The sequence below is a fragment of the Falco peregrinus genome, chromosome 14 (genome assembly GCF_023634155.1).
Source record: "Falco peregrinus isolate bFalPer1 chromosome 14, bFalPer1.pri, whole genome shotgun sequence".
Taxonomy (NCBI): Eukaryota; Metazoa; Chordata; class Aves; order Falconiformes; family Falconidae; genus Falco; species Falco peregrinus.
In genome coordinates, this window is record NC_073734.1 from 11,145,071 (window position 1) to 11,171,835 (window position 26,765).

Below are 26,765 nucleotides of genomic sequence, written 5' to 3' on the forward strand. Positions count from 1 at the left end.
CATTTAATGTTGTTATAACTGACAGCCAAGAAATGCAAAGCAAGGATTTAAGGTGTCACACTTCGAAGAGTTCACAAAACACTTGTGTGTAATTCCTCCCTTATTTCCAAATAAACCCTCCCCAGGGACACTTTGAGGTAGACTTTTAACTCTAAAACTTGACCTTGTGTAATTCATGGGATCTGCTATTTCCTTTATGTCTACAAATAGGGAACTCAGAATTTTAGAGATGGAACCTGTAATTCCAAACACAGTTAAAAAAATAGTAGACATTTTGTATTTTCCACAGCTAGTTTACACCAGTAGTTAACATACATATAAAAAATACATGCATACATATAACTGCACACATATTTATACATATTTTATGTTTGATATTTTAATGAAAATATATGTGTGCATATATGAGTATATATGTAAATAAACCTACGGCAGAAGTTTGTCCTGGTTTCAACTGGGACAGAGTTAATTTTCTTCATAGTAGCTGGTGCAGTGCTGTGTTTTGGATTTGATGCAAGAACAACGTTGGTAACAAACTGATATTTTTAGTTGTTGCTGTGTGATGTTTATAGTAAATCAGGGACTTTTCAGTTTCCTGGGCATGGGACATTGGGAGGGGACACAGCCAGGACAGCTGACCTCAACTAACCGAAGGGCTATTCCATACCATATGATGTCATGCTGAGTATATATAAGCTGAGGAAAGAAGAAAGGAGCAGCGGCATGGCATTAGGGTGTTTGTCTTCCCAAGTCACCGTTAGGCGTGATGGAGCCGTGCTTTCCTTAGGATGGCTGAACACCTGCCTGCTGATGGGAAGTAGTGAATGAATTCCTTGTTTAGCTTTGCTTTTTCTTTACCTCAATTATTATCTCAATCCATGAGTTTTCTCACTTCTACTCTTCTGATTCTCTCCCCCCTCCCACTATGGGGGGAGTGAGCGAGCGGCTGCGTGGTGCTTAGCTGCTGGCTGGGGTTAAACTACATCACTCTGGCAACAAAAATACAATAATTCCTTGCTAAAAGCAGCTGCTTACCCATTTGTTCTATGAAAACTATGCATTTAGCATGGCTATCTCTGCAAACCATAGTACTTATAGTACTTCTAGGATAAAGAATTTTCTTACAGAAATAAGTATACAGTGATATGTGTAATTGTTGAAACATTTTTAAGGCAAGATTTGACATTTTTCTCTCAGGCTTACAGCTGATGTAGTCTATCCTGCCACAATGCAGTAGGGGAAGGAATCTCTTCCAATTAAGACTAGGCAGGATGCCAGCAGGGAAAGGAAAAATGCTATGAAGACTTTGCTGGTCTGAAAAATCTTACCACTGTTCATCGTATTGAGGGGTTTTTTTGGGACTGCTGTGTATTTTAAAAGCTACAAGCTTGAAACTTGGAGAAGCGAGGTAATCCTCAAAGTGCCTGAATAAAATCAGAGATTCACTTCCTCACCAACTGATGCTTGCAAACTGCAGGATTTACTCTCTGTTATTTCCTACTCCAAAATAACTGATTTGTAACACCTCATTGTTTACTATACATTCATATAATCTGTACATTATCTAAAACAGGGTTAAGCAGAAAATTTAATTAAAGCAAATGTGAAGAAGTGAGGGAGAAATCTGATTAACACACTAAGGTCCCAGTCTAAGTGATTACCAGCCAACAACATAAAATTGCCATATTGCATCTAGTATTTTGGAATGTCTAATTTAGGGGAATCCCTGCAGCCATATATGAAATTTTACAGCATTTGTTCCTGATTTAAAATATCCATTAGTTAATGCTTGTGAAAAAAGACAGGAAGAGCATTGTATGAATACTAAGCACTTCTATTATTTGAACATAAGTAAGCTTTAAGAATGTTAACAATTATCATAAGGAAAACTAAGAGGAATATCAGCATAATATCTTTTCTTCTAGGGAGCAGGTCTTGTGTCTGCTAAATCAAAGTACTTTGGGCAATACTCTTTGGAATATGTTCACACTGAATGCATTGGCAGAAATTATTTTAATTTTTTTCATATGGAAATCAATGGATTGTTTTACTGACTTCAATATGAATCAAATAATCCTTCATGTGGAAGAAATTTCCAAATTGCTCTCCTTAGCATAAGTAAAATGTAGGTAAAAATCAATTCAAGTAATTTGATCCTGATCACTTATGCCTGTTTTATATTCCCACTCTATTTCCTTCATTTATCTCTATCACGGGAAGATTCATTGTTGGTTTTGAACAGATGTCAGCAGCACTAAACAATCTTAATTTCCATAATTTATAATGCACCTGTGTAATATTCCAAAGATAAACAAAAGTGTTAAACTAATATAATCCATTTTGTGGCCGTAATAGCTACTTTCTTCTTGGCAGTTTTGCAAACAGTTAAGATGCCTGGATTTTGGTGGGGTTTTTATTATTTTATTTTTTAATCCTTCACTTGTTGAGCTTTGATTTGTCTTTTTCCCTCTACTTTGTTCTTTGTACTCAGCTTGGTCTGTTGGGTGAATCATTCTCCACCCGCAGTTGTCTTATTCAGTGCATCTGTAAAGTCACTGCAACTCATTCAAAACCCAAAAGGGACATATGCCTCAAGTTTTGCTTTAAGAAGCAATCTAAACCTGCAGTGCTGTTATATATATAATGTACTGTCCTACTTTGGTAACCACAGCACCCCAGCATTTCTTTATAGCCTCAGTTCCCAGCCGGTGGTGCCAAAAATTGATCTAACCTTTGCAATTTTCTATAAGACAGTAATTTTTATCATGATGCTACATAGCCTTTTATGATAAAAGAAGTATGAAGTGTTCAGTAATGTCTGGGGTTGGAGCCTGGATTTTCAATGGTTTAATGCTGCTCCAAAGGAAAGCCTAAAAAAGTAGGTGAGGGGAAAAAGGAAGGAAGATGCCTGAAGAGCTGCAGAAGTTATGAATAATTTTCTCCAAAAAAAATCTTTCTTTATTTTGCCATTGCATTCAACTCAGCTTCCTTGTGATCTGGATTATGCCAGACTCAGAAATCACTGCTAGGGGAATTGAATTACCATATCCTAGGTAGAAATTTTGAAAAAGTTTTAAAAAAATTTTCAAGCTTAATGAAGCCTTAATATCCATGTTAGAAATAGTAGAAACTTCTCCATTCAGACCTGATCATAGACTGCCACTTCTAACTCCATAAAACTATACATAGATTAAAATGGTATCAAAAAGAGCAGAAAGAAGCCAGAAAGACTTCATATAAAACCAGCTATTAATTCTTTAATTTTCCATTAATTTCCAATCTTCATTTGTCCTATCTTTTCGATCTTATATTAGTTTGGATTCCTGTTTCCAAGTTCTAGGTTTATTGTGTATTTCTTTAGTTATCACTTATCAAAATCAAATCATCCTCTTTCACCATGCTGGCTACTGAGTTTCTAAGTTTTCTGTAATTTCTGTGATATTGCTTGAGTTTCTGAAGGCTAAAAGTTCTTCCAGCTAACACTGAGAAGAAAGCAAGGATTTTGCTCAAATCCTGAATTCAATTTTTTTTCTGAAAATGACCAATTGAATATACATATATATATACACATATATATGTATACACGTGCATACACATTAGACAAAATCTTAAAACACTTGAATCAAAAATAATTCAGCTTACTGTCATCTGATATACTGCTTGCTTATTAGTTGTTCTGCTGTTTCCAACTGCTCATAATTCTGCTTATAAAGTTGGAAAGAATTTCTTTTTTGCATTCACCTTTGGAGTCTGGATAAAATGAGAACTTAAAGTGTTTCAGTAGATTAAAGGCAGCTCCTGCTTGCTGTCAGGTCTGAAACCAGAAACCAGTAGGCAATGAAGTTGCAGCTCACTAACCACAAATTTCATGCAATTTCTACTGATGCAACTCCAGGGCTAGCTGCAAGAGAGGGGGGTTTATCACACATTTTTTCTCTCTGACTCCAAACTCATCCCTTCTGGAGTTGCTCATAATCTTCTCAGTGTTTTTCTGTTGCTCAGAGGAAGAGTTAATCAGTCTGTCTATATTGCTATATTATTTCTACTGTCATGTCAAGCTGATGTTTCACTTATTTTCCCCAGTTCTCTCCCATAAAAGTACATGTGCTAACGTACTGTTTTCAGTCAGTTGAGAATAATAGCAGGAAAAAAAGAGCATAGGAAGCACTGAACTTAGTGGGAAAATGGAATGTCTACAAATGTAGCATTAAAAATTTCTCTAAGAATTAAGGATAAAAAATGCATTGCTGGTGCAATGTTGGTTTTAGACCTGTTGTTGAACTGATTTGAATTACAAGCAAAGATTTTCAGGGTCAGAAAAAACAATATCTCTAAATATATATACATATATATATATATATATTTAAGAAGCATAAAAGCCAGTAGTGGTGCATCTTTAGTACATAACAAGGGAAAAGATACAAAAATTCACTTTGAATGTAGCTTATACCTCCTTTTCCTGCTTTCTCCTTCAGATACCAGAAGAGAGTCTGATTTAAAATGATATATATTTAGAGCACTAAAACAGTATTATTTCTGAAACAGTCTAGAGAAATGGTTATACAAGCTCTATATTCTTCTGTGAACTCTTCAAACCCTTTTGATTAAATAAATATATTTTTACATTATAATAGTAAATATCCTATAATAAATAACAATGAAAATAATTTTTCTTTTTTCAGTAGGTATTCATGAAAATCCAAGATTAAACATTGGTTCAAACACTTTAAAATACATGCAGAAGCTAAGAAGGATCGATGAAGAGCTGAACTGGAAATACCACTGTGTTATTAAAACAGGCAATTAGGTAACGGAATTTTTTGTTATTGTTTGATCATCATATTAAAGCAGAGTAGTTTCTTATTCTGAAGGCATTTTAATGTTTTGTTAAGTTGAAAACTTTTTTTCTGAGAAAATAATAGGATAATTACTAAATTACTATATATATAGTATATAATTTATAACTTATTTTAAGTTTCAGTATCAGGCCCAATGTCTTAGAAATTGCAAGAATATCCTCTGCTTTTACCTGGTTACAGTCAATAGTGGACTATACAAAGAGAGATGAAACAGTATTAGATTTTGAAAGGATGAAAGGGAAAATCCCTAAACTGAATTTTCTGAAAACCTATTGAGATAAAATTTTGAAAGCATTCTTTTTTAAAACTTTTCTTTCTGCTTTCAAATACAAATTATTTTGCAAATGTCACCATTACCTCAAAGAGAAATTTCAGGTCTCCATAACTAACTCCCTGTCAGATATACCAACAATGAATAATCATGTACAAAGCAGCCCATGTACTCTGCTAAATTAAAAACAAGCAAACAAACAAACAAACCAAACCAAAACAAAAAACCCAGCACTAATACAGTTGAGTGGTACATTTTCTTTACAGTAGAAGAACAGAGGAAATGGTAAGAAATAGTGCGGTATCTGGAGGCTTCATGCTGCCTGGAAATAAATTCACAAAGAGAGAAAGGCTATATGGAAAAAAATGAACGGAAAGAGTAATGAAAGGTGAGAAAGATGCATATGTCAGCTATAGTACATCACTTAGAAGGAGGGAGAACACAGAATAAGTCTGCAAGTTTGGAAAAATGATTACAGCACAGGTAGCAATGAAATGTAGATCGCACTGCAGAGTAATAGTAAATTGAAATTTTTTAAACTACAATAAATAAATAAAAATAAAAGACGTCAGGGAAGAAGATGGAAAGGTTTTTTATTGGTGCTAAGGAGATCTTCCTGACAAAGGTAATGTTCTTGTAAAAGAAACACTGAGAAACTAATATAACTATTAAAGAGGTCAGATATGAGAGGACATACATAACCACCTAAATGAAGGATAATTCTGTTTTAATGTAAAAAGAAATACAGCATCTTTGGTACTATTTTTGATAGAAATCAACACTCTGCAACATCCTCTGATTAAATACTTTCCACACCATGGTAACCAATGACCTGCATTTGGTCCAATGAGAACACTAATGTTCGTAACTTTTTTTCAGATAAATCGAAGAAATAGCTTGAGTATGACGAGAATCATAGTACTTGCCTGGAGTGAGTGGAGCAGAAGAAGAGTACTGAAAGTAAAATTAATGGAGTTTTTATTAATCTCTCCAGTAAACATTACTAAACAAAGTAGTCATCTGGAAATGCCTCCTGCAGAGGGAGAATCAGAGTATTCCAGGTGCAGCGCAACTCGCCATATACTGTAGCTTTTCTTGTTAGGAGAAGGGAGAGTCAGAGAGAACACTAACAATGGGTAGAAATTAGAGTAATCATGAGACTGCTCTAAACTGTCCTAGAGGCCTTGGAGAAGGTGACTTTAGCTCTGTGTCACTTTAAATTGTACATAGTAAATTTTGAAAATAATTCTGGTAGAAAAACAGTATCTGTCACTGGAAAAATACTGCCTGCAGTAACTTCAACTAACCTTACTTTTAAAATATGAAGAAGAATGAATACTGAACAGAAGGAGCAAATTAAAAGGCACAAAATTATCTGTTAAATGGTATCAGTTGAAGACTAAAAAAGAAAGTAAGCTATGATTGTGGTTAAATCCATTTCTTTTAAATCTATTTTTTGTTGCTGTTCATGGCTTAAGGGGGAGTCAGTCTTTCCTCAGCTATGTGTAACTGCTAGATACCAAGGACCTTCTCTTTAGTCAAATTGTTTGATAAGATGTGTATGTCACATTGATAAGGAATATGAATCAAATGCATGTTATAAATATTCAAGACAAGTTACAGTCCTAAATATCTCTGAGAATGTTAAGTCTTTAAAGCCCATTTATTATTAAGCAAATGTATTCAAGCAAAATGCCCGTTCAACATTTTGGTCTTTGAATTCCACTGACAAGGAACCAAACCTCATAGAAAAACTTCTCAAGAACTCTGAATACACCAGGCATAATTTAATCTTTCTGTGTGCATGTACACATATATATCCACAATTGTGCGTACCTCACTAGTATTTTCTAAGCAAGCCACTGAATGTGAACATTATTTTTTCAGTTTAAATGCAAACTGTCTTTTAAAAGTAATTTTTTAAAGCTCAAGTAGAAGACAAAATGGAATTAATGGGATGTGACAGTGAAAATCAGATCTTGACTGTGGTTTTTTTTCCTTTTTCTGCGGTACAATCATGAAAAGGTTCAGTGGGTGATGGGAAGTATACAAGTAAATACAGTATTACTCCACCTACTCTGATGATCTTTTGCATTCATTGACTCATTTCCATAATATCTTGTCATCAGAGCCCGAAGTAAAAGTTAGAAGGGATGTTCAGAGGCTGATGAATATAAGGAACCGCTGATGATTACAATAGGACTCATCATCATTTTGAAAGGAAAGCTGTCTTTGTCTGACAATTGTCATACTAGTGTTATATTACTGATTTCTGAAGCAGCAAAAATACAGAAGAAAGTTCTTGTGATCAGAATAGTCAATGATCATATAATTCTTACAACAATATTTTGACAGAGGAGGAGGAAAAAAGATCCTTTCACACACAAAACAGATGAAAAATGGTAAAACACGCATCTGTAACATATATATAAAAAGTTACTTGTTTAATTACTATATATTTATTAAATTCAGCCCCTGAGTCTGACACATCCTTGACATAAACATACTTAACCTGCAGTTATGCAGATTTTGTTGTGTTTATTTGTAAATGTTTCACACAGGAAACAAAGGAAACAAAGTCATCTTACCTATATATTCTCCCAAATGCAGAAAACTAGTTATGTAAGACCAAATTCACAGACATCTTCATGTATCCAATTAAAATGCAGCTATTTTTCAATCACACCAAGAAATACTTTCCAGTCACTTTTCCATCTTCCAGCTGATCACGTGAACAACTTGGAACCAAGTGTCTGCTCTAAGTTTCATAGCTGTTACTAGCATGCTAAAGAGTATCAAGTAATCCTTTGTTAATTAAGATCCTGCTTTAACCATGTTTCTTCAGTTTCAAACCTGTCCTTAGTGATGTGAAGATTTCAGAATAGAAGACATAGAACTGAGAGACACTCCTGATCTTTTCTACATAGGATGCTGATTTCACTTTCCTTTATCATGATGTTAAGATAAGACTTTGTTGGTAAGGTAGAGTCTTGGCTGGGTAGCCAAAACCTACAAAAAATGGACTGCCATACCCACTGACAGTCTGCTTTCCTTTAAAAAGAAAACATTTCAAAACAGAGAAATCTTATTTTTGAAAATATTTTTGAAAAGTTTCTATTTAAAGGGTACAAAGAGTACATATGCATAAACTGCATTAAGCTAGTGTACTTCCTTGTCTTTCTATATTTGTGTAATAGAGCACAATTTTTCACTGAAATAACATGTGAAAAGTTTGTGTATTTTTATTCATTTATTTTGATTACTATCCTACTCTTAAATAGAAAATTAGAACCATTTTATTTTGCACATGTTCCATCATAAAATATCACATTAGTGTGCTGCTACCACACCACAGTATTAAAAAAGGTGCCCAAAATAAGGCATTTCATTGAATTTTCTAACTTGGATTTCAGCTTATGAGCAAAAAAATTAAGCTGTTTATTGAATTGCTACTGACTAGGTAAATATGATAAGAGGGTGATATTTATCTGACCTGAATATTCTAGCTGTGTGAACTTTAACTTTTTAACAATGGAATAACTAAGAGATGACATTTTCTTTGAAGCTTGGTAATACGGAACTCCTAGTAAACAGTACAGCTGGCATGCTGAACTGTTGTGACGGATATAGTTTTGCTTATTTCATTAATGTATTTAAATTAGATCTTCAAACTACTTTAATTTGAAGTGTCTTTCTATGAAATTTCTGCTTTGTGTTTAGTATATAGAGATTTGCTGAGCTATGATCCATAGCAGATGGAAGATCCCACCGAGGAAATTTTACAAGACTTCACCCATTCTGACTACTGATTGCACAAGAAAATATGTCATCACAGCATGCAGAATAATGTAGTACCTCAAAAAGTGTATGAAGCTGTGTAGGAGATCTATAAAAACAATTATGTCAAAAGTATTTGGAGGTGCTTGCATAGTTTAAGAAGAATAAGAATTGCCATAGATTCCTTTGTTCTGCTTCTTGAAAGGCTTAAGATTACAGACTGCAACCAGGTCATGTCATACAAAAAAGACACAGACTGTTTTAGTGCTTTTTATTTTTCTCCACACTTCTCAATTGCAGTAGAACACTTATTCCTAGGCCCTGAAAAACAAGGGACAAAAAAAGCCTTGTGTTTCCAAGCCTTTTTATAAGGAAGACAGCTTCTGCCTACAGACTATGTATTTAAAGCGACATGGCAATACCCCAGCAAGGAAAATTAGAGACCCTTTTGCCTACAGATCTATTGTCAAGTCCTTGACTAACAGGAGGCAGTTCTGCAGTGGTACCTCCTTTGCAATAGGAGACAATAAATCAGAAGGCAATCACAACCATCTATTTTGTAAGCTGACTTCATGCAAATATGCTGACATGCAATGGGCACCTATTGATAGCTAAAGCAGGATATGTACCCCAGAAAAAACATCAGTCCATCAAAGGAAATTTCATTCTGTTGAATCTCACTACTTCCACTCCTACAACAATGTTCTCTTCATCTGTCATTTGGGAATGTGATGTAAACGTACAATCTAGTGCCATGGCTCATGGAAACAAGCACAAAAATATGCTTATCCTTTTGTGGTGTTCCTCTTTGCTTTCAAGATCACTTTCTCTGGAATCAATAGTCTCTCTTGATCACTTCTGTTTCACAGTTTTCTAAGAAAGAAAGATAAGCACATTTGAAAGGGGGACAAAGGGTTTTCTATGTGCTAGAGGAATGGTTATTGGAAGCCATTAAGTATTGGGATAAAGAGCGTGTTACAGTGAGACAAACCACAGGGATTCATCTCCATGTGCATGTTTCAAAGGGCTTAAACAGAAAGGTATTGCCTGCTTTTCAGTATAATATTTAAAAAAAAAAAAAAAAGACTTTTCACTCACAACTTTCATATTAAATTTAAAGTAGAAAAGTTTGCAGACGAGATATTTTATCTGCCATCATAAATAGAAATGCTGATTTTTTACTTCTACAGAAATAAAAAATAAAAGTAAAAATAAAATTATTGCAGTGGTTTTTCACAGCAAAATTAGACCAGTACAGACCAAGTGCAGATGTGGGAAACTATGCTGTGATATGACAACCAGAACGTGGACTGGAAAAAATACAAATGAGTAACAGTGTCAGAGGTTCCTAGTTTACTGACAGTTTTGGTTCAAGCTGCCACTGCCAGCACTAAAGTGTGGGTCTTGGTTTTCAGTCATTGACCACATTCTCTGTGGCATAGAAACTTGGATTATATTTTGGAAAAAAATCATATAGATCACAAAATACAAAGCATCTGCCTACACAATTAAGTAGTTTGAGAATATAATTTAGTGAGTACCTAATTCCACTTACACTGTTTAAATTCTGGCCATCAAAGAAATCGAGGACAGCCATTGTTTTATATACCCTAATCTTAATACTCCTTTATACAACCTACTCCTAATATAAAAACAAAACAAGTCTCAGTAAAGACTTATCTGTGGACTACAAGTATTTTCTGTCCTGAGTGTGTTAATTGAGAGAATGTTTCTTCAGTGATATAGAAGAAGAATGAAAAAATGAGAGAGGAAAATATATTTGTTGACTTTAAACAAATTATGTGTTTGTAAAGGCAAGGGAATCTTGTACTTGAAAATGAATCTGGAGTATAACTACTTCTCATTCTGTAGTCTTGTGATATTGCACTGGCAGCAGGTAAAGTACCACAATTACTTAACCAAGCTTATCTGCACTTAAGGACAGTTAAGGGGTAGAGTATACCAACTGGCCATTTGATCTTAACTATACTGTGTTAGTGACTGTCTAAGCCAATCATTATTTCTCCACATAGGGAAGCTAAACAGATGTCATTTGCTGACACTTGTTTTTTTCCCCATGAGTATATTAGAACACTCTCCCACATCACAGAATTATGACAAAGAATGAATGCCAAATACCATAACTGGTATCAATGTAAATGTCCTGAATATAAAATAAAGCTCTAACTATAGCTGAGGAAATGCAAAGTAGGCACCACTTACAGGTGAGTGCTGGACTTCCAGAAATTGAAAGCTCATTTAAATCTAACTGAAATAGTACTCTTAATTTGTAAGACAAATTTGAACCTCTTTAGGCACTATGCCACAGACAGACCTCTTGACAGTACATTCAAATGCTTCAGGAGAAGGTTTTCCAAGTAGATCATAATACGTTCATGAGTATCAAAGTTCAGAAGCCTGGGCATTTCAATGCTGAAAAAAATTGAGACTATATGTGAAGATAAAGAAAGTCCAAACCATAAGGAGTGTGGTGGTACTAATGAAGAAACTAAGCACTTAGGAGTACTTGCGAGAAAACTAACTTAGCTGCTAATTGCCCTAGTTCAGTAACTCTTCAGTTGTAGGTATTGATTTTGGCATTCCTTTTTTAGCTTGACTCCTATTGACCCTAATCCTCATTATGTTTACTCTATGCTGTTCCCAAAAAGGGCTGTGCCAGACTAACAATTTTCAACACTGAAAATACTTTTGCACACGTGGAACTTAGGTTGTTTTCCAAGACTTTCAGCTGAGGAGGCAGAAGGGAGGTGATGGCAGTTTTTGTAGATTTTTCTCCACTGGTAACCAAATATATATATATATATATATATATGTTTGGGGGTGGTTGTGGTTGTTTGTTTGTTTGTTTTTTTACAGCAAAACTAAATTTAGAAATTTATTTATTTTTTAAGTTTGAGTGTGAGAATGACAAATTAAATGAAACTTCTGAAGGATTAACTCACAAAAGAAAAATCTTGTAATAGTTTTGCCTTATACCTCTTTCAGTGCCCAAATAACTCTTCTCATAAAAATGGATATTCTCCATTGAGTCATGTATTTCCAGTTCTGACAGTTTGCTCCTCCTCCACTAGAACAGGTTCAGACAATGAAAATGCTTTTCAAATATTGAGAGACATCACTACATTAAGTTAGTTCTTTTAAGTTGAGGACAATGCAACAGTTAGAGGTGAAAAACTGGTATGTAATTATATACCACAATTTTATGTCTGGGGCTAGTATTAGAGATTAAAGTCATCACTGTCACATTAAAAAAATCACAAACTTAAATAAATGTACATGGAATTTAGTGGAAAATATCCTTAAAGTACTGTTTTCTACAGAGGGAAACACCTGTCTAGCTACTTACTCCTGCTGGTTTATAATTTTTACACCTGTTCATGGAGGTGATGACTTGCTAGATAACCAAAAGCAGAGGGTGAACATTTAGGTTCCTGACAATGCAGACTTATCCATACAGAAATAACAAAGGTTTTCTGATGACTTTGAAGGCTCAAGAGGCATACCTTTTTCTACTCAGTTCTAACATACTGAATCAACTTCTGAAAGGAAACAGAGTAAGAGAAGGTCTGAAACTTTTTAAGAGAAGGATTGCTAAACACATAAGGATGATCTAACATTTCAGTAGACATCTGCATCTGAACATTACTATATGCATGATGGAAAAGAGCTGTGATACAGATAATGAAAAGTGATTAAGAAATTCTGTATTAGCCTGAACTAGCAAATTTTCATGACCTTTGGTCTGGGCAACAGACAGTTCATCTTGATGGGACACAATGCAGCAAGGCACCTACCATTCTCGAGGAAAGCTCAAATCCAAAATTTGGTCCAAAACTGAAGGTGGACTGCCTCAAAGTACATTTATAATAACTCATAGATTTACAAATTTATGAATTTAGTCAACTGCTTCTTACTGTTATTCACTAGCAGCTGATATTCTAGCTGCTCTTTCTTCTGTAGTTCATGTACGTAGTTTGCTCATATGCATGCACGGAGTTGTACTTTGTCTTTGCTTTTCATTTGCTGTAAATAGGAGTCTGAACACAAACAGCCCTCGTTTGTATTCTAGAACTTGCCCGACACACTTGCTTACAAAGTAATGTTACTAAGAGTTACCCTCTTATCTAACAGATCTCTGACAGTTAGAGATGGGAATGAGGAACTGGCAAGTGTGTCTTCTTATCCTGACAGGTAGCATAGACTTGGGCATGGACTTCCCTGTGCATCGCTTGTAATTGTCAATGAATTCAAACTCACAGCAGCTATTTGTAGTACTAGATACATACTAATTTTTCTTATAAATTGCATAGGTTTTATTAATAGAAAATGTTTTCTAATACAAGTTACACTTGAGTAGTTTCAGTTTGAAATACTTTTTTTCTTAAAGATTTGATTTTAAATAAGGAATTTATCAGAAGAGTGTTTACCTTCCCTTTTAATAGATGATATCACTTACAGTCTAGAGGAATATAGGGTGAAATTCCATCATCAAAGTATTTACACCTGGAAAATATCTGTGACTACTTCCTATAAGTATATATATAACATACTTAACTGGTTTCTCTTCACTCACACTTTACAAGGCATAAATAAACCCATATTTCTGTAACAAGTAGGACACTAGACTGTGTTTGGACCTTTCAGTGAGTGAAGACAAGGTGTCTATGGTTCTTAAAAAAAAAAATAAATAACCACAACTAAAATATGCCCCAGAAATCTAATCAGTTTTTCTGCATGTGAATTACAGAAGGCAATCAAATGGGGAAGGAAGATGAGAATCAAATGGGGAAGAAAGATGGGAAACCAGAAAATTCATTACCCACACACTTCAAAATTGCACAAAGTCCACCTATTAGCCATTTGGTTTTCAGAAAACAATTATATTTACTGTGAGGATTATTGAGATCATAAAGCATATTTTAGCATTCAGATGTATTTGTCCTTGTTGCTCTCTAATAATTTCATTACTTACAGTAAACCTCTCTAAATATATTTGTAAATCATGGTCTATGGCTGATATTGTGGTAAACTGCCATTTGTGCCACACTGAGTTTATGGAGATTCTGGTAAAAATGCAAAGCCATCTTCAATTATTCAAAAGGGTCACTTCAGAATATTTTGTGTGTGTTCCTATAAAATTGTTCATAGCTAATAGAGTTAGATATGCATTAAAATGTATAACAATAAATTTTCTTATTTCTGCTATTATTACTTTTTATCATAATTAACAAATACTAAACTACTTTTTACACATAACTTCTATTTATACAGAAGATACTATATATATTATTATATATAGGCTTTTAAAAATAGGTTGGTTTAGTTTTGAAGTATCGTTGTGAAGATATCAAATGGTTACTGCTGCTCTGTTAAACAATTTCCAACATCATTTTTCTCAACAGTAGCAACACAATGATCACTAGCATAACTGTAACACCTGAAGCTTGTTTTATCGTGTTCCTGATTAATCCTGCGCAGACTTAGTACAAAGTACTGCTAACTATGATGAAGAACTGGTCCAATTAAACCTTGTAATTTTGATATAACTGATAGTGGCTACATACCCAAAGTAAACAGAGCTTTGCAGAATTTTGTTGTGAAAAAAAATGAAGATGAGTCAATTGAGGAATAGTATTCTAAAACTAATCCACTCTTTCCAGGCCTGTGTCCATACTGTTCCCACTATGAGCAGCTGTTCATGTGGATAGAGACTGACAAGAATTTCAAAACCAGCCATATCACAGTTTGAAAAAAGTTGCTTAGTCAAACGTTGCCCAAGGCCTCCCTGCTCTGATAAATGCACACAACTAGGGACTAGAGCTCTTAGCTTTAACATGACTATTTACAGGATTAAACTGTGTTACATGTGAGGACTGAATTATCCACCTCTTTACTGTCAATTTCTCCTGAGCAGTATGTCTGAAAGCAATGAAATCACAACTTATAGCTACAAATACCACAGTCACTGGTAGCCCACTTATGTAGTTAAAATAGAGGGGTGAAAGCTTGCCCACAGAAACAAATACTGCAGTATGGATTTTTATTTTTTTTTTTCCTTCTGAACTTTTTTGGGGTGAACTGTAACTTTAGCTGGCACTGAAGCTTTGAATCCTCAGTATTTGTGTCATAAAATGACATGTACATCTCGATGTGCCTACACATGGATCTTATGACAAACTGGAAGCTGCAATTCAGTCCTGTCTTGAAGAGAAAAATATTTTGCCCTGAGCAAGCTTAAAAAAGCAAAACTAAAGGTACATGCCTAAATGTCTAATAATACATTTGATAACTTCAGGATGAAAACCAGGTATCATTTGGGAGCATAATACATTCTACAGCTACTACATAGCCCTTGAAAGTGAACATCAGAATACTTTGATTGCAGGTTAAAACCACAGAAAAAAGCTCAAAGGAAGAAAAATCTTCCATAAAAATTTTCTTTTTTCACTTTAGGTGCATTCATCAGACCCCATCAAACACTGAAGCTATTTTCTACTAGTTTTAAAGTAAGCATGATGATAATTTTCTTTTTTTTTTAATGCAGTTAGATTATTTTGCTATCTGTCAAATTGACCCTATGATAGGGATGTAAAGGGAAGAATGTAGAAAGAACAAGAATTGCATGCCTGTGCTCTAAGCACATAAAATACTTTCAAGACAATGTGTTTTTTTCTTTTGTGAAGATGCTCCTTATTCTAGAAAGTGAATTCTGTAAAACCGTTTGTAAAATTTTAATTTAAAAATGCTAAATTTTTAGTTTTAAAAATTCAACTTAATTAAAAAAAAAAAAAAAAACCTCCCCAAATTTTCTTAGTCTATACTTTGATAAAAAGACTTTTCTGGGAAAGTCTTGAAGAAAAAAATCATTCCTTTAATAAACAAAATAATTAATCCACCAGCCCACCGGTTAAGTCAACATCACCACGGTGACTGCTAATACATGTTGATTCAGAGAAAAGCAACTCTGCTGATTTTCTAAGGAGTACATTAGAGCGTAACAATGATTTCACCGAGTCCAGAACTGTACTGTTCTGCTACCTGACATTTGTTTCATCATCTCAAAAATGTTTTATAATTTCATGAAGATCTCTCATAAATGTGGTCCATTTTTTCCTTCCATTAACTTGGCTGTCCTCCATGTCTTATCTGGACTGGGAAGGAAAGAACTTAGAAAACTGCAACTTAGAAAACTGCAACTTAGAAAGTTTACAGAACTTTGCAACAAAACATGAATATTTTTTATTTGCTTAAATTGGTGTTTAACAATACAAAGTAGGTTTCCACAAATGGCATTACCTTTACTGTTTATTAAAAAAAGATTTAAAAAAATCTGTACAACATTTTGTGTCACTATGATTTGAAGTTTTTCATCTTTTTAACTAGCTATCTCCAATAATTTTAGTTTTGCTAAAATCTGGGAACATAGAATGACTTTCCCCCCCCTTTAGATTTCTTTATTTCACTTGAAATATTTTTTTCAGCACTTGAAGCAACCCTATATAATGTCATTGTCTAAAGACTGTATGCATAAGCACTGTGATCTAGAAAATGGTGCCAGATCTGAAGAATACTATTTAATCTAAATATTGTTTACTTTCTACAAAGGTTGCTGTTCTGAATTTTATTGAAATATTTCTCACAGTCCTGTCTCACTTTGAGACCAGACAAGTGATGAGAAAATAATATAACATTACTAATTTTAATTAGGACGGGGCATACAGATTAAATATTGATTTAAACTTGCAAGAAAATAGAACTGTTTGGAACCAATTTTTTTTGTTAGAATATAGTTACTAATTCAGACATCATGGCTAAGAGGAAAAAAAACCAAACAATTTCACTTTATATTTCTTTTTGGTAGAAAATTATATATTGCAATGTTTACTCTCTCTGTACACTAGAACTGAAACTGAAATGCAGACATCTGTGATATGGAACTATGCAAGATTTTCCAGCTCAGAAATGGTTAAGCTTTTTTTGGTTTAAGTCAACATTAAATAGTATTCACCTGCCATTGTACTTTATATGAACTGTAATTTCGGTGCTTCATACTTGCTTTTTTTTTTTTTCTATTACTGTCCAGCTGAGATTACTTTTCAAGGGGTGCAATAGTTTTCCTAGTATGAAAACTGCACTGTACATGATAGACACAGCATTTTCATTACATTAGGAAGCAGCTAGGGTCAGCTGTTCCCTAAGGGATGGGGAAGGAGCCAGGAACCAAGGATAACTCCGTCACAGACAGTGCCCTCAACAACAGGGTGCAGATCTGCAGGATCTAAGTGCAGAGCCTGGTGCTGATAACAAGGTACATCGACTGTCCCAGATAAGGCAAGTGGTGAACCAGATCCAGGTTCCAAACGAAAGGCCAGTCAGGAGCAAAAGTAGTTGAGGTCTGAGACAATGACAGCAGGGTTATGACACAGGTCCAAAGTCTTTCTGGGAGACATGGCCAAAGACAGTTCCAGACACAGGGTTGCAAGCTGAGGGGTCAGACCAGGAGGTCAGCTAGCTTACAATGCATGTATAAGGTCCACCAAGGGGGCAGCACCAGAGACAGTACTGAGAACAAGAACTGCTATGATGAGACTCAGCTGAGAACTAAAGGTTCAGGGTTGAGCTGACATGGAGCCCCAGGCCCATGGGCAGAGTCTGGGTAAGAACCCTGGGTGCGACTGTTCAGGGCCACTATTTATGTACTCAGGGTCCTGATACATTAAATCCCCTTTGAAAGAGGCAGAGCTGTGAAAAAATTGAACCATGTTCTTTGTAACGTAGGTGTGGTTGCTGAAAGTGTTTACTGTCTTTGAAGACAAGTGTGTAAATCACGTTTTGGGAGGTAGCTTGAAATATGCATTTGATTAGAGGTACTTATGTGAATTTATATGGATTAATAAACTTTCAGTCCAAAAGCACTTAGAAGAATCAGATACATGTTTATTCATTGTATCTGGCACTCTAACTTATACAATTTTCCCATTTTTAGAGCATGTTTCTTTAATGTCTTCTATGATTGCAATTAGATCAGTACCTAGAGGAAATGTATGCACTTAGACATTGATTGAACCCACTATTAATAGTATTTTCGGATTCTGTACTAGATAGCAGAGAGTCAGATGCAACACAAAATGTTATTATAATTGAGCATTAATGCAAAGAGTACAAAAAAATCAAATAAGATTAACAGACCATGGGTGCATTATCTGTCTTGGACTAATACAAGAAATAACTATGCAAAACAAGGAACTGCATTCACAAATTATCTTCATATTTTGAAAACAAAATATATAGAAGTTAACACTCTTAGAAAATATAATTTCTATAGATTGTGCAAACTTGAAATCTTGCTAGTATTTTGTGAACAATATACCTGAGAAAAGGTTCATTGACCATTATAAATGTTCATTAAAATGTAATATTTTAATGTTACGGTGTTTAAAAATACTCTTTCATGCCTGAAGGATTTGCATGTCTGCACGTCTGGCATCAAAGCTGCTTTTACTCTACTGCTGTTGTTTCATACATCTGATAAAGTTGCTGGAAATCACTGATGCATACACTCCATGACTGGTATGGAACAACTCTACATTGCCTGACTATTTCTTGACTTTTTAAATACTCTAATATCAGTGCTGTACATTTGTTGTTTACAGGCAGAGCTATGGACTTAAGATCCATTTCATTCACATAATCTATAATATTATTTTTACATCTGCAGAATCATGCAACTTCTCTTGACAATAGTCCTTAAGTATTTTTATTATTTAGAAGAAAGCAGGCCTGGCTAACAATTACAGCAGACCCAAAAGTAACAAAATATTTCATAGGTCAAGCCTCCTTACCACAACCCTGCTCCTACAGACAGCAGGGCTTGTGTATTCAATTCCTTCTGAAATAATAAACTTCAAAGAGTAGACAGGACATGCATGACCAACAGGAGCTGAGGCAGTTGCTAAAACTGTGCCTAAGCACTGCAAAAATATGCTCAGTACGTGGAAGAGTGTATTATGATATGTTTGATGTTTCAGACTAAAAAAGTAAAACACTGAAGTACAGAAAGGATTTGTATTCTCTCCCTCTTACGCTGTTCAGGACAGCAACCTTTGGTGGGTATCAGGTTGTCTGCAAAGGCTAAAATTCTTACTTGTATGTCACTGCCTACAGCTGTGATTAAGGCACACATTCTCAGCAAAGACATTGAACAGTCAGTGCTTTCAACTAGAAGGTCTTTGTGGATTCTAAAATACTTGTGTCCATCCTGCAATAAAGGTCTACATTAGATAACAAGCATAAAATATATCGCAAATTTATATGGTTACAATGTCTTTTTTTCTTTATGTAAGCTGACTGTGACCATTTCTATTTCTATTTCCTGCTCCTGCCACTCAGTCCTAACTCCTAATTATTGTGAGATACCTTCTAGAAAGAATAGCTTCATATTCAGGATAGGAGTGCTGGCTTGCCCACCACCATCATGACAACGACAGAATTAGTGAATTAGGCCTACAAAGGAGGCCATAAACCAGCTTGTATATGTATCTAATACAGCCTGAAGTCAAAACGTTATGCAATCTGTAGTCTGGTAACTATGTATCACAACAATAACTGTTAGGTAAAGCATTTGTACATGAGATGTGCCCTCCACCCACTTTGAAATGATCTGCAGAGGATATACATCTAATCTATTAGGTTCCTAAACTAAAGATGGGAGTTCAGGGAAGGCCTGAAGAAAAGGGAATACCTGGAATATGTTTTAGGTTTTTCCCTACTTCTCTATGTTTAAAAAGAGAATTTTTAAGACAATATTGTACGACATGATAGAAGAGAGAAGTTGGAGTAAGGCACCGGGTTCACACTTCTTTTTTGCAGTGATCAGCTCTTCCTAGTAAAACAATGCTTCTCATTTGACTTTGGTAAATTGAGTCAGGTGAAAGATAGTACTGCTACACCACAGAAAGAAGTTAGACTTCTGTTAGTATTAGTGGAGTTTTAGTTTAGCCCAGGGACTAAGTAGAAAGACAGGAGGCAGAAGACTGAAGAATTAGCTGTATCCATACAATAAATAACAGTCACTGTTGCTAATTTATTTATCTGATTACTACCAATCTTTTCAGTACTATGTGATGAACCATAGCAAATTTTATACAAAGCATTAATGTTATTCTCAACCCTTTTTTTCATGTTATTAATTACATTTAACTTCTATTTTTATAATTATGTTTTTAAAAGATGAAAGCCATACTTTTTTTCTGGGAAGATTCATACAGACAAAAAGAAAAGCTTGATTCCGTTGCATGATCAAGTTATTTGCTGTTTTCTAGCTGGTTTATTTCATTATCAGGCATGTTTAAAAAGGAGGCAGCCTCATAAACGTGAGTTGAGACAATATCAATATCCTCAGTACTAAACTTTTACGATAAAAACTCTAGCAATTCGTTCAAAATCTATTACAGTGCATCTTAGAGGAAAAATCAAATAATTCTGAACTGCTGCCTTGGTAAGTTTGCAGTTGTCACAATAACCAATAGATATAAACTGCCTAGGACTAAAATAAGGGATACAGAATGCTCTGTACTGAGCACAGGATGGCTCTTCCACTCTGTGTACACTCAACATTTCAAAGCTTAATGAGGACAGCTGGAAGTCGAAAAAGATGGAGGCACCTAGGTCTCTGTCTAACCAGATGCCTTCACTCACTTATCCTGCATTCAGCAGCTGCTTCACCAGGGGGCTGTTCATATACAGATTCTGTATTGGTGGATGTGAATGAAAGGGCGAGTACCAACATCTCTCTCACCAGTCCTTCTGTGTGGGGAATAGCAGGAATCAATTTTTTTTCCAGTGTAGAAATTATTTGAGCACATTCTTTTTAGTTATAATGGCCATATTGTGTTAAAACCCTCACTGCTGTCTGATTAATTATTAAAATCACCACTCACACCAGGGCACTTGATTTCTAAAGGACTTGTGTCACTGTGTGCCATACAGCACTATATCAACTGATGCCATGTCCTCACTCTTTTCCTATTCCAAATCCTGAAACACTGTTTCTACACACAGTCTTTTCCAAGCGAAATGGTGAGTCTGTCAAGGAGTCCAGGAAGGATTCTCTAAACAAATTTTACCTTAGCAAAATTAGTTCAGTGATACCAATAGCACAGCTGCATTATTTCCTAGGATAGTGACAAACTGAGACAAATATATGTGCAACATATAATTTTTATGTCTAAGAAAACAAAGCTTGAGTTTGAATATACTTTGTAAGGAAGAGATTTCAAGTTGTGTAACTGACTAAAAGAGAAGGAAAAAAGCAGTTTTTGTGTATTTGTTTCTGATGTGTTAAGAAATTAGGAAACACTGGAGTAATTTTCTGTTTAACTTCTATAATTTGAACACAACAACGATGATTCTGGTTTCTTGGGGGTGGGTTGTTTGTTTTTACTTTAGTGGGGTGGCATTTACTTTAAGAATCCTTTGTCAGCACAGCATCTTTGACTTGAGTGGAGTTAAACTAAAGATCTAGCCCTCAGTTTTACTTTTCTGCAGAATCTCTGTGTAGTTTTTGTTTCATGCTATATGTAGGCTAGGCCCCAGATGGAGACCTTATTGCAAACAGACACAGAGGTCTACCTAGGCAACGTGTTACAAAGTTCACCTTGCACAAACCTGTAACCTTCTGAACTAACACACTTTCAGAAGTTACTTTTGATGAATGGAATATGGATTCTGAAAGTTGTTTTTTCAAGTCTTATATAGTCATCATATATATGTATATATATATATAACACTTCACAGCTTCCTAATTCTGTTGTTCAGCCTAACGGGGAGTCTTGTAAACCAGTTAATGCTCTTCATTAAATGTGGGATATCCCCTCATAGGTATTCTTTTATGCAATAATTCCTTTAATTTTTAGCTACTCTCCCAGTATTATTCTAATACAGAGTCCATCACTTACTTATTCCACTGCAAAGATAGAATCACTGTACTGAAGTCTGAATTTGCTCAAGGTTTACACTGTCAACACAAGACTGCAGTTGCCAATCTCCATACTTAACATAATCAGGTATGTCTCTGAGGCAGTATGCAAAAAGAAGCTGGCAACAGCTGGATGTGGCTGGAAAATTACTGCTACTATTTATGGGAAGAATGTACTATTTCATACTGCGTTTGGATTCAGTGCCTGCCCATCCAATCCATGGACATGAAGTTTCAAATAGTTTGGTTAACTGACCCGCTATTACTAATGTTGAATGTCTGGGGAATGGCTGCTGTGTGCTGCAATGGCAAGTACTCCTTTGCAACTCCTTGTTCCAGTTGCAGCTTTATCCAATGTGTTGATTTCTCATGGTGTTTAAGAGCTAGGTTAACAGCAAGCCTTTTGTTTGGCATCTGGCAGGATTAACCTATGACAAAACTATTAAATTTCAATGCATAACTGAAGCTGTGTGACTCCTTCTTTCCAGCCAAGGTGGAGGAATTGAGCATTGCTCCCTTGGAATAGCCATTAGAGCCTGCTTTGTGGAAGAAGAACTGGATATGATTTACTTTAGGTGGAAAGAAAGAAGTAAACACTGCCATTTTCTAGGATCTGACTGTTTTAATCATTCAACTGCTTGATGAAAGCGTTGTTATTTTTTCCTTTTTTTTCTTCTGTTAAAAGAAAACAATGGTCACTCAAATATGCAGGAAAATGCTCACAAAGTGAAGCAGGATCAAGCCCTTCAGATAAAATCAGAGGAGAAAATCTGCAATTCATCTCAGACTTAGCTTAATGAAGTCATGAGCTCTTCTTTTCCACAGATGTTTGTAAGCATGTGCAGAATAACAACTCTGCGTATTTAATAGAGAAAGCTGAGAATCTGAGGCACTTACATGGACATCCAGAATCAAGTTCAATCTGACCAGAAGGGAAAAATCTGGGATATGGAGGGATTCAAAATTGAAAATTTTGACTTGGATACTGAAGTTCTTTTTTAATCTCTTTTTAATCTGCAATTTATTCTCATTTTTGGAAAAACTTATTGGGAGATTGGTAATTGCAAGGACTCTTATAGTTTTCATTACAAATCCATAGACAATATACAAATTATTTGGAATGGCTCAAATCATTTTATGAAAAATAAAAACAAACCAAAACAAAGCAACTTTTGGAGGATTGGTGTAGTGTTTTAAATATAACTGGAAATGTTCTGTTGAACATGTTTTGATTCAGTATGAAAACTGCAAAAACTAAAGCATTAAATCCCATGCTATGATCAGATATTTGTGACAGGTAATGCCTCAGGTGCTTTCATAGCTGTCTTAAAAGCTTTCTCATCTTCATCTGCAAGCTACAAACTAAATTCTCTGTTGAGTGAGTAAAAACTTACATTTTTCAACTTTATTTTGGAAAATGAATGGGCATGAAAAAACTAACTGGAAAAAAAACCTATTCCAAACAAATATGAGTATCCTCTAGCATTAATTCTACAGTTAGTCCAAAGCCACTGACCAGTACTATTGGCTCCACTATGTTTTGAATCAAGCACCTAACATATTGGTCTTTTTCTCCCTCATTGTAAACAGAAACAGAATTTGCCTCCTTGTGCTTGCTTTGTATATCTGCCATTCTTCAATAAAGGATTACAAATCCAGACAGTAAACTAATTAAACCATCTCAGAAAAAAATAGGAATAAAGAAAATAAAATTCTTTTTTTAATGTTTACGTTTGTGTTATACATTCTGAACAGGCTCTTGGAGTATGCACCAGTTATTATAAAAATGTAACCCTGGGAGGATAGATTGGTAAATGATTTCTGCTCATTTGCACTTGTTTCAAAGGTGACTCCATCACCACTATCTGAAAGACGCTCTGCCCCTCAGTAAAAAATGATTAGAGCTAAATGAATCCCAAAGGTTTGCCACTAATACAGAACAAAGGCATAAGAATGAGAGCTGTGGCTCAAGATCTATTTTTTATACCAGCATAATTTTTTGCTTCACTGATCTATCACTAAACAACAGCTGCTAGGGTAGAGACTTACTGCACTGTAGGAACGTTACCAAATCCTTTAGTGACTGGTCGCATTTGTTTGCCTCAGGCCTTCAATAAAGTCAGAAACTTGTGAAGAAGGACTGACAGGTTAGTGTCACCTTATTTCTGTAATGGATTCGAAGATGCTAAACACATTGGAATGACAGTCTGAAGTAAGTCTGAATTTCTAAAGAACTTATATTGTGATCTAAGCATATGTGGCCAACCACTGCTGAAAGTGTAGGTTGTGGGAGAAAGGAGAAAGAAAAGTGATTAAAATTCAAACAATTTGGGTTTTTGTATATACTGTCTTAGAAATTAAACTTTTGCTGTATTTATAAGATGGGGGGCAGGGGGGGAGTCCCAGTTATGAGAGACCAATGTTCTAATTTCTGGATGATTGAAACAGCCTTCCTATCACTTTCTAGGCAGAAAATATCATAACAATTGTAGCATATAAAGCATGTATAATTGGAAAAAAAAGAGATTTTTATTAGATGCTATAAGACCATATGCGTGTATATATATATAACAAGATTAAAGTAAAAGAAACAATGTGGATTGTCTAGATCTCCACTGAAGCTCAGTATTCTTTTAATTAAAAATCACCTTTTTGAAGATGATTATTAGGTCTGTAGAAAACACAAGATAATTGTAACCCCCCAGTACGAGAACTGTATTAAGTAACTCGAAGAAGGTATAAGAAATGTTATGGCTTTTTTTTTTGAAGAAAGTGACCATAATGAGTTATGTAGTTCACACATGATAATAAACTACAAAGTTATTAACTTTATGTATGTGTAATACCAAACTGATAAAATGCATGAGATGCAGGAGCTCTTACTTTTCCTTGTAAAAGTGAAGTTGTAACAGAAACAGAAGGAAGCTTTCTTTTGCAAAGACTGTAAAAAGGTTTAGTTTCCTCTACAGTACTAGAGAAGCCCAGTGATGAGTCAAGAGGAGTAAACATTTATGAATCTGTGCAATGTCCCCGAGGATGTCAAATCATCCTGTTCTTCATTACTTTTTTTGCTCCCACCAGATGCTTTCATGTTTCTTTTTGATATTGAGGGAGTTTATTCCTGTTTTTAAATATTCTTATCATTTAAGTGCATTGAGCTAGCTCTGAAGAACTTATGGCATTCAGTTTTGCTTGGAGATGTATGTCACATGACTGAATGGCCAGCTGAGGTGTATTTGATCCTATTTCCATGTATAATGGCAGGAACTGTTTGACCTCTTGAAGCCCTTTCTTATCAGGGCCAAAAGAGCACCAATAGGCCTTAATGGCCCTGCACAACCAAAATGCCCATGGGCCCAGCAGCTCCACCTTATTAAGCTCAGACCTAGGCTATCAGCTCCTGCCTGAGCTGTTCTGGGAAGTGCTAGGCACTAGCTCAGCCCTGGCAATTTCTCTCTGTATCTGGCTCTGGACCTTGCTGATCCAGACCTTGACCTGCCGACTGACTTCCTGGCTTGATGTGGGACCTGTCTCATCACTATGGATCTGTCCGGTGATCACTGGGCTGTGTCTTGCCCTGGTTACCATCACTGAACCTGATCATCACCTGCAGATTGACTTCTTGACTTGACCTCAGGCCTGGCTAGTCAGAAGAAACTTGCTTGATGACCTGGAATCTGGGAAAATCCAAATGGGCTCAGGTCAGCCCTGCTCATCTTGCTTTTGTAGATGGCAGGAGAGGGGCCGGGGTGGTAAGGCCCCTTGCCTGCTGCCTGCGTCATAGCTCCCCATCCTGCAGGGACCCTTCCTGCTCCCTGAAACAGTTTCACTCAAGAGGTGAAATGCAAAATCAGACTGTTCTATATTTGCACCTTGTATTCTGCAGTTCTTATACTGGACTCTAACTCCAAGGCTCTGTACCAGATGCCGGTACCGGTTAACCATCTATATCTGCATAATTTTGGAGAAACTGGAAGATAAATGGGATTAACCCAAAATTCTTCTGAGTTATCCAAAAAGATAATTTCCCAACTTTTCTTAAACTTAATGGCCTGGCAGATAGAGCCATAAACAGAGCAAATGCAACATGAAGGTCAGTCTGAAACTTGTGTCCCTTTTTTGCAGTTTTCAGCAGATGATTAGGAAACTTTGTTGTAAATTGCAAAGATTTATTTTTTATTTAAAAGGTTATTTAAGTTTATTTTCATAAATAAAAAGGTCTGGTGAAAGACAACCATATGAACACTAGGTTCACATGGCTGCTGGATCAACTGTTCAGCTTCATTGGGTAGCTGGGTAGAGAGTACTGCCTCCAAACTATACAAAGAGTACTAATTTTTGTCTTCCAACTCAAATTCTAGTACAATACAGTAAAAAGCAGTGATTACTTAAATACTCAGAAGGCAGAATACCAGTATGAGAATACTTGTAAAGAGACGCATTTGTGCATGCTGTAGACTTCATTTAAGGAACTGACATTTATACATAGGAGACAGTAAGAATTCAAAAATAAAATACAATACATTGGAACTGCCCAAACAAAAATGGGTTTGATATCATTTCCTCAATTATTTCTAGGTGTCAGAAACTCATCTTTCATCCACATTTTAGTCAGAAATCAACTTGATGTCTGTTCTAAATACAGAAAATATGTGATAAAAGTAATTTTTGTTTGAATGTTTTTCTCATAGCATTTCTCCAAGAAATTGCCATATCCATAAGACCAAAGAACAGACCTGAAAAATCTATCTCCAGAAGATACAGAAACATAAAGTGCTTCTAACTAGAAAGTCCTCCAGCAGAAGTGCTGCAGATTTGGCAAGTTGCTTGTTTCACTGTGGAGATCTGCAATGAAACAAAC